This window comes from Dicentrarchus labrax, unplaced genomic scaffold (assembly GCF_905237075.1).
Source record: "Dicentrarchus labrax unplaced genomic scaffold, dlabrax2021, whole genome shotgun sequence".
Taxonomy (NCBI): Eukaryota; Metazoa; Chordata; class Actinopteri; family Moronidae; genus Dicentrarchus; species Dicentrarchus labrax.
Window position 1 is genome coordinate 6,947,727 of NW_026136704.1, and position 14,223 is coordinate 6,961,949.

The following is a 14,223-nucleotide window of genomic DNA, read 5'->3' on the forward strand; positions in this document are numbered from 1 at the left end:
AGACCAACAATGAGGGTGAGTGTGCTGTCATGCCAACAAATACTCAGTCATGGGCTAAAAATATAGTGATAAGAATGAAGGTGATGAGAAACATGACCAGCTTAGTCACAGCGTATATTATCAGTAGAGATGTTCCAATACAATTTTTTCCTTCCTGATACTGATTCTGATACCTGAATTTGGGGTATCAGTCGATACAGAGAACTGATGCCACACTAGTGATAAGTACATTTAAGGACCAGTGTAGGATTTAGTGGCATCTAACAGTGTAGTTCCTATTCTGAGCGCAAAGGAGAAACTTTTGTGATATCGGATCAGTGCATAGAATCGCATACTCGCTGATATCCGATCCAGCATTTTAAGCTATGTATGAGGCATTTCTGATTCTGGTATTGGAACAACCCTAATTATAAGAAGAGATCAGCTGAAGTGTGAACCCTTGCATGAATACTCAATCCCAAAAGGCTGGTAATCCACAAACAGACTGGGGCTGGCACCACAGTTGGTCAATTTATGTCCAGCAGCCCCAGATTAATAGGTGTAACTGTCTCCTCTCCCACCTGTCTCAAGATACAAAGCCAGCAGAATTTTTTCACAAGACTTCAAAGCTGCACATGAATATAAACTTATTAAAATACGAACAATCAATGAAATTACAATGCATAATGTGTAATGGGAAGCTCTTACTGATGACCCAACTCTGCAGTTCCCATTTGATGTCTTTCAGCTTATTGTTTTGGTTTTACTGTTCTTGTTCACTGGTTCCAGCAGTAGCAGCCAGCTCTTTTCTTCCTTTCAGCTCTGATAAACCCATTGGACGCTACCTGACATGACTCCCAAATGAATGCTAACGTTGCTCCATGTCTGCTGGATGTGTAAACAATGTGTTAGCTAGTTAACATATTCAAATTCAAAACTTGTTCTGGAGTCCTCAAAATGGCCAAAGACTGATTAATGCAGCCTTAATATTTCAGCAGTTGCACAAACCAACCAAAAACACAGGCATAATATTAAAGCATCCCCTCAGAAACCTTGTTTGATATCACAAAGACATATTTGTATTTCTTTGCATTCCGTAACAAATATATCTGTCCAGTTACCAGTGGACCAACCACCAGAACATGCCTAGGCTGATATTCCCTTCAACCAAAGATGAATAACCGGAATATAGTAGTGAGAGTAAATAACATATGTTCCTTCCACCTTGAGCAAAACCAATGGGGGTGGGTGACTGGGAATGTGGTATTCCATCGCTCAGTTGACTTTTGGCTCAGTGTTTCCCAAAGACGTGGAGCTGGACAGGCATTCCGGCCTTGCGGGGACAAAGAGGTTCTTTCAACAGCAGTAATCCTCTGGAGGAGGAGTGGGAACACTGCTGGCCTGCTGCTGCGTACTGGACTACAGGACCCACACTAGGGTTCACACACACACACACACACACACACACACACACTGGAGGGCCACAACACACCAGAGGGGACATGTAGGACTATGTGTGTGTGAGGGTTAGACAGATATATGAGGCCAGTACTGGGCTCTTATCATACACTGGATGTGAGTTAATATCAGAGTAAATTCAGTTTAGAAACATTTTTGTTTTATAATCAATCATTAAAGGTGTTAATGGGAAGCAGCATGAGTCTGAATAGACTTAAATGTGACATTTCCATGTAGCCTGAAATCTACTATAGCATTTAACGCACTGCAGTATTGTGTTCTGATGATTCGCCAATGAAATAGTAAAGCATGAGAGTTCTTTCCTGACCCTGGAAACTTGAGATTCAGTTACTAGCTTTTTCTGGGGCTTTTAACTATACCACAGTCTTAATTAACGGATGGAGTTGGATGCTCAAGTCTGTCTGTAACAGTTCTTTTACTCTGCTCTGATTACTTCTACTTTATTGAATATTTGCATCTTTAATGCAAAAAATATCTTAGCTTATCCGTGTAACATTAGTATGGCTGTCCCATGATAGATCTAGGCGGTCACCCAGTGATTAAAGTTGAGGATTAGAGATTTCAAATGAAACAATCCAAGACAAAGTCAAACAGATTGGCGTTGGGAATTGCTCTCTTACTGAGTAACCTGTCTACATTTCTAATATTTAGTCAGTTTCACAGTTGTTTGGCAATTGAACCAACTTGTTATTTGGTACTGAACCCTGACTGTTTGATACCGTTTTCCAGTAGACTACCTGACAACCAGTCACTCACAGAACTGTATCAGGCAGAGACAGGAGAGCCCAGAATGCAAGAAATACAGAAATGATGGATCTGATGCTGTCTGAAGTCTGAAGACACAACATTATGTCTGATTACATTCACAACATACTTTTTGTTATCTGAAAATGTTTTGTACTGAACTTACAGTGTGCGTTCTTTACAACAAGCTGTAAACACAACATTGACATGTTGTCACATTATAAAGTTAATATAGCCATATTAGCAACCAGTTTCCTATTTACACATCCAGCAAACAAAGAGCAACATTAGCATTCATTTGGAGTGGTGTTTGTGTCCACCTGAAGTCTTATATTCACTCTCCTTCTTTAGTTGATACTCCAGCCTCACAAACTGTTGGCAGAGCTGACCGTAAACCGTTGCAAACTGCGGAAAAAAACACAATGGAGACGCTTATCAGAATACGCTGTAAATGGCAAATAGACTGCACTTATATAGCACCTTTCCTTCCACTACATGTCCATTCACACAGATGCATACGCATGGTGCCAACTGCTCATCAGAAATTAGATCTAAATCATTCACACACATTCATACACTGATGGCACAGCATCGGGAGCAATTTGAGGATCACTACTTTGCTCAAAGACAAGTTGACATGTGGGTGGAGCCTGGGATCTAACCGCCAACCTTCCGATTAGTGGACAACCCACTCTACCTCCTGAGCCACAGCCACCATAAGAATGCTCCTAACACCCGAATAATATCAGCATATCCTACATGTGCTAATCGGAAAATGCTCCATTCAGACAAAAAGGCATAATTGAAAGGATAATGCTGTTTAACTTCTGTGCATGTAAACGTCACTGTTTGCTGCTGGAAATGAGGTTGATGAGAGCAGTGAGACTCAACCAAAACAATGAAGTTGTGGGCCATAAAACCAAAACAATGAGCTGAAAGACACTAAAATGCTCCAGACAGCAGATAGAACCGAGGGGAACTGCAAAGTGCGATGATAACTCACTGTTGGTTCTTCACTACGCATGAGCCCTTCACCATTCCACAGTCATATAACCCCATGTTTATACAGAATAAAGAAGAGTATTTCAGCTCTGCTAATCTAACAGAACTAATAGAACATTTCATGTTAAACTGTTCAGTATCTTTCAGTTGGTCAGTCTTTATGATCAGAAACATTCATCAGTCTCCTGGAAATCCCTCCTCTGAAGCAGAACCTCCAGCCTGAAGGAGTAGCTTTAACTTCAACATGATATACAAACACTCATCTACACACACACACACACACACACACACACACACACACACACACATACAGTGTCACTCACCCTCCTCTCCCTCCTCTCTTCAGCTTGATGCTCTCCTTCACAACTGTCAACTCATTCAAACGTGCAAGCTTTAAAATCCATATTTTAATAATTCCAAAATCCACCCAGCTTAGCCGTATGTAGGAACGGACATTGTTGGTGGTAAACTATGAAAGAAGGGAGTGACGGGGAGGAGGAGGAGGAGGAGGAGGAGGAGGAGGAAGGGAAATAAAGGGGAGAGGAGGGGAGGCTGGAGGCAGCGTGGGATATCCCTTTGAGTCATGGAAACTGATCCAAAGAGCAGACATGCTCATGGACAGCCAAGCGGCCCTCTGTGTCTCTTTGTATTGTCCCGTCATTCGGCCTCATTACACTTTGAGGACATTCAGCAGCCTCTGGAAACACTTACTGAACTTCCTTATGGGTCAATCTCTGGAAAACATGCATAATATCACTACTGAACACACACTGTATTCACCGCTCTCTGTCATGTTCACTTCATTTTCTTCTGTGGTGATTTTCACAATAATTCTTACATATACAGATTTTAAAGCATATTTTCATATTTATGTCTCAATGCTTTTGCTTTATATGCACTGATAAGATTGTATTTCCCTTTAAAATGTTTTCTTTTCAGATAGTATTTTAAGTAAAATATTGTTAAATTGCCAAAAAGAATCACATTTGTTATTTATATCCTGTTTTTTCTGGCGTATCTCACTATATTCTGCAATATCCCTGCTAGGATCATTGTTTCTTTTGGGTTTATGACACACCCGTTATATTCATTGTGCATCAGTGTGCTCACAATCCAAGCAGCCAGACAGAAAGAGCCAGTGTGTGTGTGTGTGTGTGTGTGCGTGTGTGTGTGTGTGTGTGTGTGTGTGTGTGTGTGTGTGTGTGTGTCCAAATAGGCCAGGTGAAGATGAAGAGCAGCAGCCAAAACACCATGAGATCATCCTTTACCAGACGGCTGCCTCTGCCAAATCCTTTGTTACCATGGTAACTCCTAAGGGAAAACACTGTTGTGTGTACTTGTTTTGTGTGTGTGTGTGTGTGTGTGTGTGTGTGTGTGCGCAACTGCAGCATATTCCCTACATGTTGTAAATGATCATATTAAAAGGTCTCAGACAGTCAGAGAGTGAGCATCGAAGCGTGAGAGGGAAAAAAGGGTTTTCAGAGAACGAGGTAAAGTGAAGTGAGCAGTCTGAGAATGATTATGTCTTTGTTTTGGGATGAATCGCTGGCCCCGAAGGCATGCTGCAGATAAAAGACAAAAGACAATGAAGGGAGGAAATGATGGGGGAGGAAAAAAGAAAGGGAGAGAAATCTGCAGAGGTCATATCCCAGTCTGCAGATGCCTTGCATTCTGATTGGCTGCCTGTTTGTGTGAGTGTACATGCTGCAGCTGTTGCAGAGGTCGCAGACAGCATATTGTACAGCTGTTTGTGTGAATAACAGCAGTATGTCAGGACAGAGTGCAACTTTAATCTGACCGACAGTAACCTCTGGTCAGTGACAGTCCGTCATCCCTCTAAATCTATCCAAATCTGACCAGCGGTGGAGCAACCATGACTTTTTTTTTTTACTTTAAAGGTGCAGTGTGTAACATTTAGGAGGATCTATTGTCAGAAATGGAATGTAACATTCATAGGTATGTTTTCATTAGTGTATAATCACTTGAAAATAACAATAGTTGTGTTTCCTTTACCTTAGAATGAGCTGTTTTTATCTACAGGCCGCCAGGTTGAACCGTCATGTTTCTACAGTAGCCTGGAATGGTCAAACCAAACACTGCGTGGAGAGTGAGGTGAGGGGGTAGGAATCTGCAACTAGATGCCATTAAATACTACACACTGGTCCTTTCAAGGGTAATTCCAGTTTATTACAGATAGATAGATAGATGGATGGATGGATGGATGGATGGATGGATAGATAGATAGATAGATAGATAGATAGATAGATAGATAGATAGATAGATAGATAGATAGATAGATAGATAGATAGATAGATAGATAGATAGATAGACTTTATTGATCCCAAGCTGGGAAATTACAGTGTAGGTAGAAATTGGGTGTTGTTTCTGTAGTTTGGACAGTCATGTCCATCTATTATGGTAACGTATCATGTCTTATGACTTATCTACACATCCAGCAGACACAGAGCAATGTTAGCATTCATTTGGAGTCATGATTGTGTCCTGCTAGGGAAAGTCTGACATTCATTCTCCTCTTGGCAGCTCCTGAGAAAAATATCTGTTTCTCTTTAGCTACTAAATGCTCCACTATGTTCACAAGCTATAGGTTGACCAAAACAATGAAAGACTCTCAAACTCCATCCACAATCCATTTGGTCTTGACACATACCACCTGTTACCAATAATCAGTCACAGAAATAGTAGATGAATATCTAAATATATGCATATACAGTTAGGTCCATATATATTTGGACACTGACAGAAGTTCTGTTATTTTAGCTGTTTACCAAAACATGTTCAAGATACAGTTATATAATCAATATGGGCTTATAGTGCAGACTTTCAGCTTTAATTTGAGGGTATTCACATCCAGATTGGAGGAAGGGTTTAGGAATTACAGCTCTTTAATATGTTGCCGGCTCTTTTTCAAGGGATCAAAGGTAATTGGACAATTAACTCAAAAGCTATTTCATGGGCTGCATGGGCTAGTCCCCCGTTAACCCATCATGAATTAAGCAGGTAAAAGGTCTGGAGTTGATTCCAGGTGTGGCATTTACATTTGGAAGCTGTTGCTGTGAACCCACAACATGCGGTCAAAGGAGCTCTCAATGGAAGTGAAACAGACCATCCTTAGGCTGCAAAAAAAGAAGAAATCCTTCAGAGAGATAGCGGAAATGTTAGGAGTGGCCAAATCAACAGTTTGGTACATCCTGAGAAAACAAGAGCGCACTGGTGAGCTCAGGAACTCAAAAAGGCCTGGACGTCCATGGAAAACAACAGTGGTGGATGATCGCAGGATCCTTTCTATGGTGAAGAAAAACCTCTTCACAACATCCACCCAAGTGAAGAACACTCTCCAGGAAGTAGGTGTATCAGTATCTAAGTCTACCATAAAGAGAAGACTTCATGTGAGCAAATACAGAGGGTTCACCACAAGGTGCAAACCATTAATCAGCCTCAAAAATAGAAAGGCCAGATTAGACTTTGCTAAAAAACATCTAAATGAGCCAGCACAGTTCTGGAACAGCGTTCTTTGGACAGATGAAACTAAGATCAACCTGTACCAGAATGATGGGAAGAAGAAAGTATGGAGAAGGCTTGGAACGGCTCATGATCCAAAGCACACCACATCTTCTGTAAAACATGGTGGAGGCAGTGTGATGGCATGGACATGCATTGCGTCCAACGGCACTGGGTCACTAGTGTTTATTGATGATGTGACAGGAGACAGTAGCAGCCGGATGAATTCTGAAGTGTATAGAGATATTCTTTCTGCTCAGATTCAGCCAAAAGCAGCAAAGTTGATTGGACGGCGCTTCACAGTACAGATGGACAATGACCCAAAACATACTGCAAAAGCAAGCCAGGAGTTTTTTAAGGCAAAGAAGTGGAATAATCTGCAATAACCGAGTCAATCACCAGATCTCAACCAGATCGAGCATGCATTTCATTTGCTTAAGACAAAAGTTAAAGCAGAAATACCCACAAACAACTGAAGACAGCTGCAATAAAGGCCTCCTGGCACAGCATCACAAAAGAGGAAACCCAGCGTTTGGTGATATCCATTGGTTCCAGATTTCAGATTTCATTGCCTGCAAAGGATTCTCAACAAAGTATTAAAAGTGAAAATTTTATTTATGGTAATGTTAATTTGTCCAATTCTTTTTGAGCCCTTGAAATGAAGAGACTTTGTTGAAAAATGGTGGCAATTTCTAAATGTTTGATAGGATATTTTTGTTCAACCACTTGAATTAAACCTGAAAGTCTTCTGAAACACTTCTCAGTTGTTTCATTTCAAATCCAATGTGGTGGCATGCAGAGACCTAATCATGAAAATGGTGTCACTGTCCAAATATTTCTGGGCCTAACTGTATGTAGAGTATATGTATAAAATATGTATCTATATATGCAATTCATATATTTTTCTACAATTCTACAACAATCAGCTATCTTAAAGCCACTAACCCAAAGTGTCTTTATATATTTAGGAGCACTAGGACAAGCCAGAGGAACCTGATTTGTTTCACAGATTATCTGTCTCATGTACTACTGTTAGTATATAGTGAAAATTTCAGCAAATATGACAAAAACTTTTAAGAATGTGAATCTTGATTTCTTATCAGAAGTCTGAGGAAGAGCAAACGTCACTTGCAAAATACTTGGTGTGCAGATCTGCTACTGTACTTTTTCTATCATAAAATCTGTGAAATATTTTCAAAGCAGTGCAAAACTTACTGTAGATATGTCTGGCATTTCACATTTCACAACAAAACAATGATATTACATTCACCATCATTATTTTATCATTTAAAATGAAACTTGAAAGCAAAATAACTTCTAAATTGTTTCTTTAATTAGAGCACATCCTCTGGTCAATTGGTGTATTTTTTTGTAATTACATCATCAAAACAGATCATTTATTTTGTCCGAGATATAACTTTTTTTTTACTTTGATAATAACATGCCCATCAGGCCAATTATTGTTCATTCTGCAGCTCAGTGCAAAGATATACTCTTCATCGTGCCTTCAGTTTCTGCTGAACACAGTCAGTTAGTATTGCATTAAATGAATGGACACACCAATCAGTAGTACACACCCACTCCAGTTTACACATGGAGGTCAATTACCACTCAAACTGCTCCACACTGATAAATAATCTCCATCCAGACCCCGATGTTGTAATTGAGAGGCTCTGATGCAAATTGCCTGCACGTAATGACGCTCTCACTCCTACTCCAAATTTATGACCAACAACTGCCACAAATTTTTTAATTATTTTTTTATTATGTTCTTCCATAAATTCACTCATTTCCCATGGGTCTTCTGCTAAGTGGCCATGATGCACTGAAATTATAAGCCTATTACAGTCCTCTGGTGGTGAATGTCCAACGAGGCTGCCTGATCACGCTCAAGGTCAACAGTATCGCTGACAGCAGAAGTGGAGCACCCAGAGCACCCAGAGGAGGCATTAAAACCCAACAGGGGAGCCAGTAAGAGAATGGGACTGGATGGATGCTGGGTGCGGGGCTAAGGATGAAGAGGGGGGGTAGATAGAGTGCCTCTGTGCTGGCCTGATTATGCTCTCAACAGAATGAGCTCACATAACAAAGGATTTATTATCACTAGCTGGAGAGTTGCTGCAGTCTGGGAACTCCACACAGCCGTTTTCTCTGCCAGGCGCCCGAAAAATGTGGCCCAACCTCTGCTTCGGTCGGGAGGTTCAAACAACAACAAACCCTGTATGGGTCTCTCTCCCTCCATCGGCCCATAAAGCGGCCAGTGTTTCAGGGGCGGGAAGAGAGACCAGTGTGGCAGCGAGAGAACGCTGCCTCTCACAGGCCCTGCCCTTTTCCTCTGCATCTCTAACTTCTTTCCTCAGGTACAGAAACACTGTCTGTCTGTGCTCCAGGGTTACTCCAGGTTAGGGAGAAAGGTCCTGATTATCTTTAATGGGATTACACTAATAATACTGTATAACGGCAAGGAATTTCCTTCTGATTGTGGGCTGCTTTTCACAAAATGTAAGATTTTAATTTAGATCATTTACAGCCAGACTAACGTTTAAACCACACCTTTACGCTATTTAACACACTTAGTCTGGTAAGGCCAGAAGCTAATGGTGGCTAATGTTAGCAAACATGAGACATTATTACATAGTTTAAGTTACATACTTTTGCTAATACAACCTAGAACCGGGTGAAATGTGTCTTGACTAATAAATTATGGCTGCGTGTGGGTACAAATATCATGTTACATCTCTGAGAATAACAAGTGCTGCAAAAGAAGGTCCCATTAAAGGCAGAGAAATCCAAAACGATGTGTAATTTAATATACTGTCATTCTAAGTAGATTATGTGTATTGTGTGGATTTTTCTGCTCACCATAAAATTAAAATATATTATCGTAAATTTGATATGACAAACATGTTAGCAAATAGTTTTCTATTAAAATGTCCAGCAGACACAGAGCAACATTAGCATTAACTTGAAATAGTGTCTCCATCTATCGGATAAATGTCATTTCAATGTTTACTCTTCTTCTAATTTTCTAGTTTTCATCTCCAACAACTCCTGAGAGAAATGTCCAGTTCTTTAGTGGCTTAACACCATTATGTTTACCAGCAAGCCGCTAACTGTGTCTGCTGTTTTATGCTGAGCAGGTAATGTCCAGTGGGTTTATTACAAGCGCAAACCTCCAACACGGATGTGTGAAAAACTGCAGTTCAATGAATGGCCACTTGAGGCTGGCTCCAACAGTGAGTTGATCTCCATAAGGCCAACTTCACAGCAGAAATAAACATGTTTACAGCCTGGTTCAAATAACAGCTTTGGTCTTTCTCCCTCTATGACAACTGTACAGGGGGTGAAATTTTATTAAGGCTTAAAGTTATGCATAATTAAGGCGGTGGCTGCTTTGAGTGACAGGTGGGTGCTGTCACGACATTCAGCCCGCCTCAGCTCCACCAGCACTACACGTATTTGCCCATTTTTGGATTTGCTTGGAGCAGGCGAAGTCAGGGATGCCATTATGGCGACGCCCAGAGCCGACCACACTGAGCTTCACAACGACTCTTCAGAAACCTGCGGGTGACGTCACAGAGACTACATCCATGTTTGATACAGTCTATGGGTTTTCAGAGCTTTATCACTGAAAACAGCTAAAAGAAGCTAAAACGCTGCAGCTCAGGTGCACTGCAGAGTTGGTGACACCTTTCACATCACAGCTTTAAAACGAGCTCAGTATGTGATCCAACATGCTGTCTCAGACTTTACAGTGAGCAGACTCCAGCTGACAAGCTCAGTCCAGACTGGTTGTGTCTGAGCTGCTGATAAGCCAAGGACAAACTCAACTTGCAGAGACAGAAACATCCACAAGATCCCACACAGGACAAAGACAGTGAACATTCATACTGTTGAATAATCTTTCAAGAAGTAGATCATAAATCAGGCTTGACACCGAGGTTTGTTTGCTGGCTGCATTCTTTTGTTATCTTAGTAAAAACACAAAACACATGTCCCAACCATGGAAACATGCCAGTCAAAACTACTAACACCATGCCAATGAAGAATATAATTAGTTCATTTATTTAGTCACCGCTCATAGATATCACATACCATATCACACAGTGTAAGAACCACTGGAAAATGTAACTAAATGTCACTCTAAGGTGGACAAAAAACACACTAAAAGCCATTATGTAAAGAATCTATACGAAACAAGGTATTGCAGTACATTATTAGGCAATAAACTGTAAGTACATCATAACTTCAGAACTAATGAATCATCAGTTAAGATATTGTTCAGAAACATATCACATCCTGTTCCAGTTTAACTAACTTATTTGGAGATTTTGTGGCATTTTGTTTAGTTATCATGTTGATTGAGCTCCTTTGTGACATTATCAGCAGCTTGTGTACTGTGAGAAATGAATATAATTACAGCGTGATAAAATAAATATAATTTGCAAATCATGACATAAAAGGCTAAAGTCTGTCACTGCTTTTAAATCAGAGTGCACTTCAAGTGGTAACCACAAAAAAGAGAAAGAGAGAGAAGAAGCTTTATGATCAAAGCTGACAACTGTCTGATGACACCTGCAAATGCTTCCACACACACACACACACACACACACACACACACACACACACACAACCTGAGCGTCTTGAAAACAATCTGCCAGTGTGAAAACAGCAACTGGCCTGTAATCATAAATGCGTGAAGCTTCTACTTTACCTGACGGAGTGGTGGTGGGTGTGAGTGTGTGTGTTGGGTGGGACGCTCCAGTTAACACCACAGGACTGAAAACACACACTGCTGCTGCTCATAAAGACGGGATGGGAGCGTAAACTGCTGCTGCTGCTGCTGCTGGTGTCACAAAGAAAGAGACAAAACTCTGACTGGGATCCAAAGAGGAAGCTCCTTCCTTTGTGTCCTCTCTCTCTCTTCTGTCGTCAGGGTCTCTCACTCACTGCCTCTCCTCTACACGCACACAGACCGTCTCTCGCTGTCATAACACACACTGGGCTAAAGCCATGTGGCTGCTGACACACACTGTCTGGGTGCTGCTGGTCCCCTCCCTCTCACTCTCTCTTGACTCACTTGCTCACTCTCTCGCTCTCTCTCTCTCTCCTTTGGCATGACTCTCACACACACTCACACACACACACACACACACACACACACACACTCGTTGAACACATGTACCCTCTCTCTCCCCAGCTTTCCTGCCCAGTCAGCCTCGCCCCAACACGCAGACACAAGGCGCTCATTCTTCTGGATAAAGAAATGCCGTGTTGTTCAGGAGAACCTGCAGAGATGTTCACCTTAAACGGGGCTCGTAGGTAAACAGGGTGGTGAAACAGAGTGGAGTACAGTGAGGGAGAACAGCCGTTTATTCTCTCACACACACACACTGGAGCTACTGTGAACTGCTCTGAGCCTCATTTTCCCACATGTTCACCACCACCAGATCTATTCTAGTCTGTTCTATTCTCTTTTCTTAACTTATTCCTTGTTTGGTTTTTTCTCACATCCTCTTTTACATCAACAATGTTTTAACATGAGTTGACAGTTTCCTTTTACAAGGAGTTACAGTATTTATATGGTCTTATATAGCTGAACACTTCAACATTGGACTTATATACAAATAGCTCAAAATGCCTGAATTCACGGCTGCATGATGCATGTTGAGATATTTTCAATGCTTTTTGCAATTTGCGATTTTTAGTATAATTCATTAAAAATCAAAGGCCACTTGTTCCAATGAGAATAAAACCACTAGTAGTTTGGTGACATATGGCTCAACGTTTTGCATGGGGACTGCTATGACCTGTGAAATGTGCGGAAAAGTTGCAGTGATTGGATAAAACTGCAAGGTCACGCAGAATTCACGCCGATTGGTTGAATTTGCGCTAATTTGCTACCATACTGGCCCCACAGACAGAAGAGAGCTGACGATAAATGAGAGGAGAGAGAGGGGAGATGACACACAACAAAGGTCACTGGCCGGACTCAAACAGGGAAGTTGCAATTATATTAAACCCCTAGGCCACCAGGAGGCCCCTCTACATGGTGTTTATAGGGATAAATATAGCAGTGAACTATATGATAGTGAAATATTAATAGGAATCCATAGGAATCTCCAGTGAAGTCTCAGGAGTACACTCAGCACGTGCAATGTCCACTTAGTAGTTTTAGGAGTGACTCGTCTCTCTGTCTTCATTCAGAAAATGGAGATCAGTTGTCATCGCGGTACATAAATGTGAGACTTCCATCACGGGTTTATTAAAGTTAACTGAAACTAAAACAAAACATTTTCAAATGTGCAAACCCCTTTCTGGAGACTAAGTGAAATTACACTGAACTGAGAAAAACTCAACTAAAATTTCTAAACTTTAACTAAAATTAAAAGCTAAATAAAATAGAAAACTAATGAAAAACACTAAACTATAATAACTCTGATTCCAACTGAGCTAACTGCATCTGCTGATCAACAAAAAGCTAGTTAGGTTATTTTGAACCACTGCTATTACCAAGGTCAAGAATAAACTTTCATGCACTTTTACACAGTGTCCAAAGAAAACCTTGTCTCGCCAGGTTTGGTTACAAATAACCGATTTTAAAATCCACCGGAGCCACAAAGGTGGCACTATTTTCCCAGTTTATGACAAGTTACGTTTTGGACATACACAGTTTTCACAGCGACAACAGATGGGTGACAAATTAAGAGAAAAATCAACCTAATGTGCCTTAGTAAGATGTAGTCCACCACAAACAGCTTCACTGCTGTCTCTGAACTCCACTGGAGGGACGAACAGCTTTCTTCCAAAGGACTGGGTGTTTTAGAGCGCGGCCTAACACCTCACTGTAAAATCTCTAAAAAATGGTTGAAACGGATTACATTGAAAAATGTTCAAACACAAACTATATTTTTTAAGTATATATATTTAATATTTTTTTTTTAAATAAAATATTCTTGATCAAGCAGCTGTAATTTTAAGTGAGTTTTGTAGGTTACAGAAACATTCTGTGAGAGTACATTTTAAGGTATTGTGTTTTCACAGTACAAATGAAAATTACAAAATTAAGTCAGTGCAGTCAACTTTTTTAGTTAAATGAACTCACCTGTTTTTACAGTGTAGGTGTTGGTTCAGTTGCGTTGAGATTTGCTGACTGTGAAGGCCATTGCATATGGTTGACATCATTTCCAGATTCATCAAATAATTAAATGACCCCTGGTGAGGGGTAAGACTGGGGAGGGCTCACAAGAGACTAGGTAATGCCGGATGTTGCATATCCCTGTACAGCTATGGTCGAAGCAATGAAGTCGTGACTTGGCAAACTGACAGCATGTTATATAAAAAGAAATAAAGATCAGTTCTGGTTCCCACATGTTGTTGAGAACATTTACAGATTTTAGTGCATGGAGGTCTGAAGACACACTGCAGCTCTCAGGATGTTGTTCTACTTGGTCCATGACAGTGACCACCATGTTGGCTCTATGCCGGAGAGAATCAACA

At 40.8% G+C, this 14,223-nt stretch overlaps 1 protein-coding gene across 2 annotated transcripts in view; it reads right to left on the minus strand.

Moving 5' to 3' along the window:
• Positions 1-14,223, minus strand: part of phldb1b (pleckstrin homology-like domain, family B, member 1b) — a 127,829-nt gene that overhangs the window by 106,130 nt on the left and 7,476 nt on the right. Inside the window, exon 1 of one of the 2 annotated variants that reach the window (XM_051399203.1) lies at positions 11,438-11,758. The exons of the other annotated variant lie outside the window; for it this stretch is intronic. The gene's annotated coding sequence lies outside the window, so the exon portion shown is untranslated. Of the gene's footprint in view, positions 1-11,437; positions 11,759-14,223 lie in introns of those variants that run through there. 2 annotated transcript variants of the gene reach the window in all.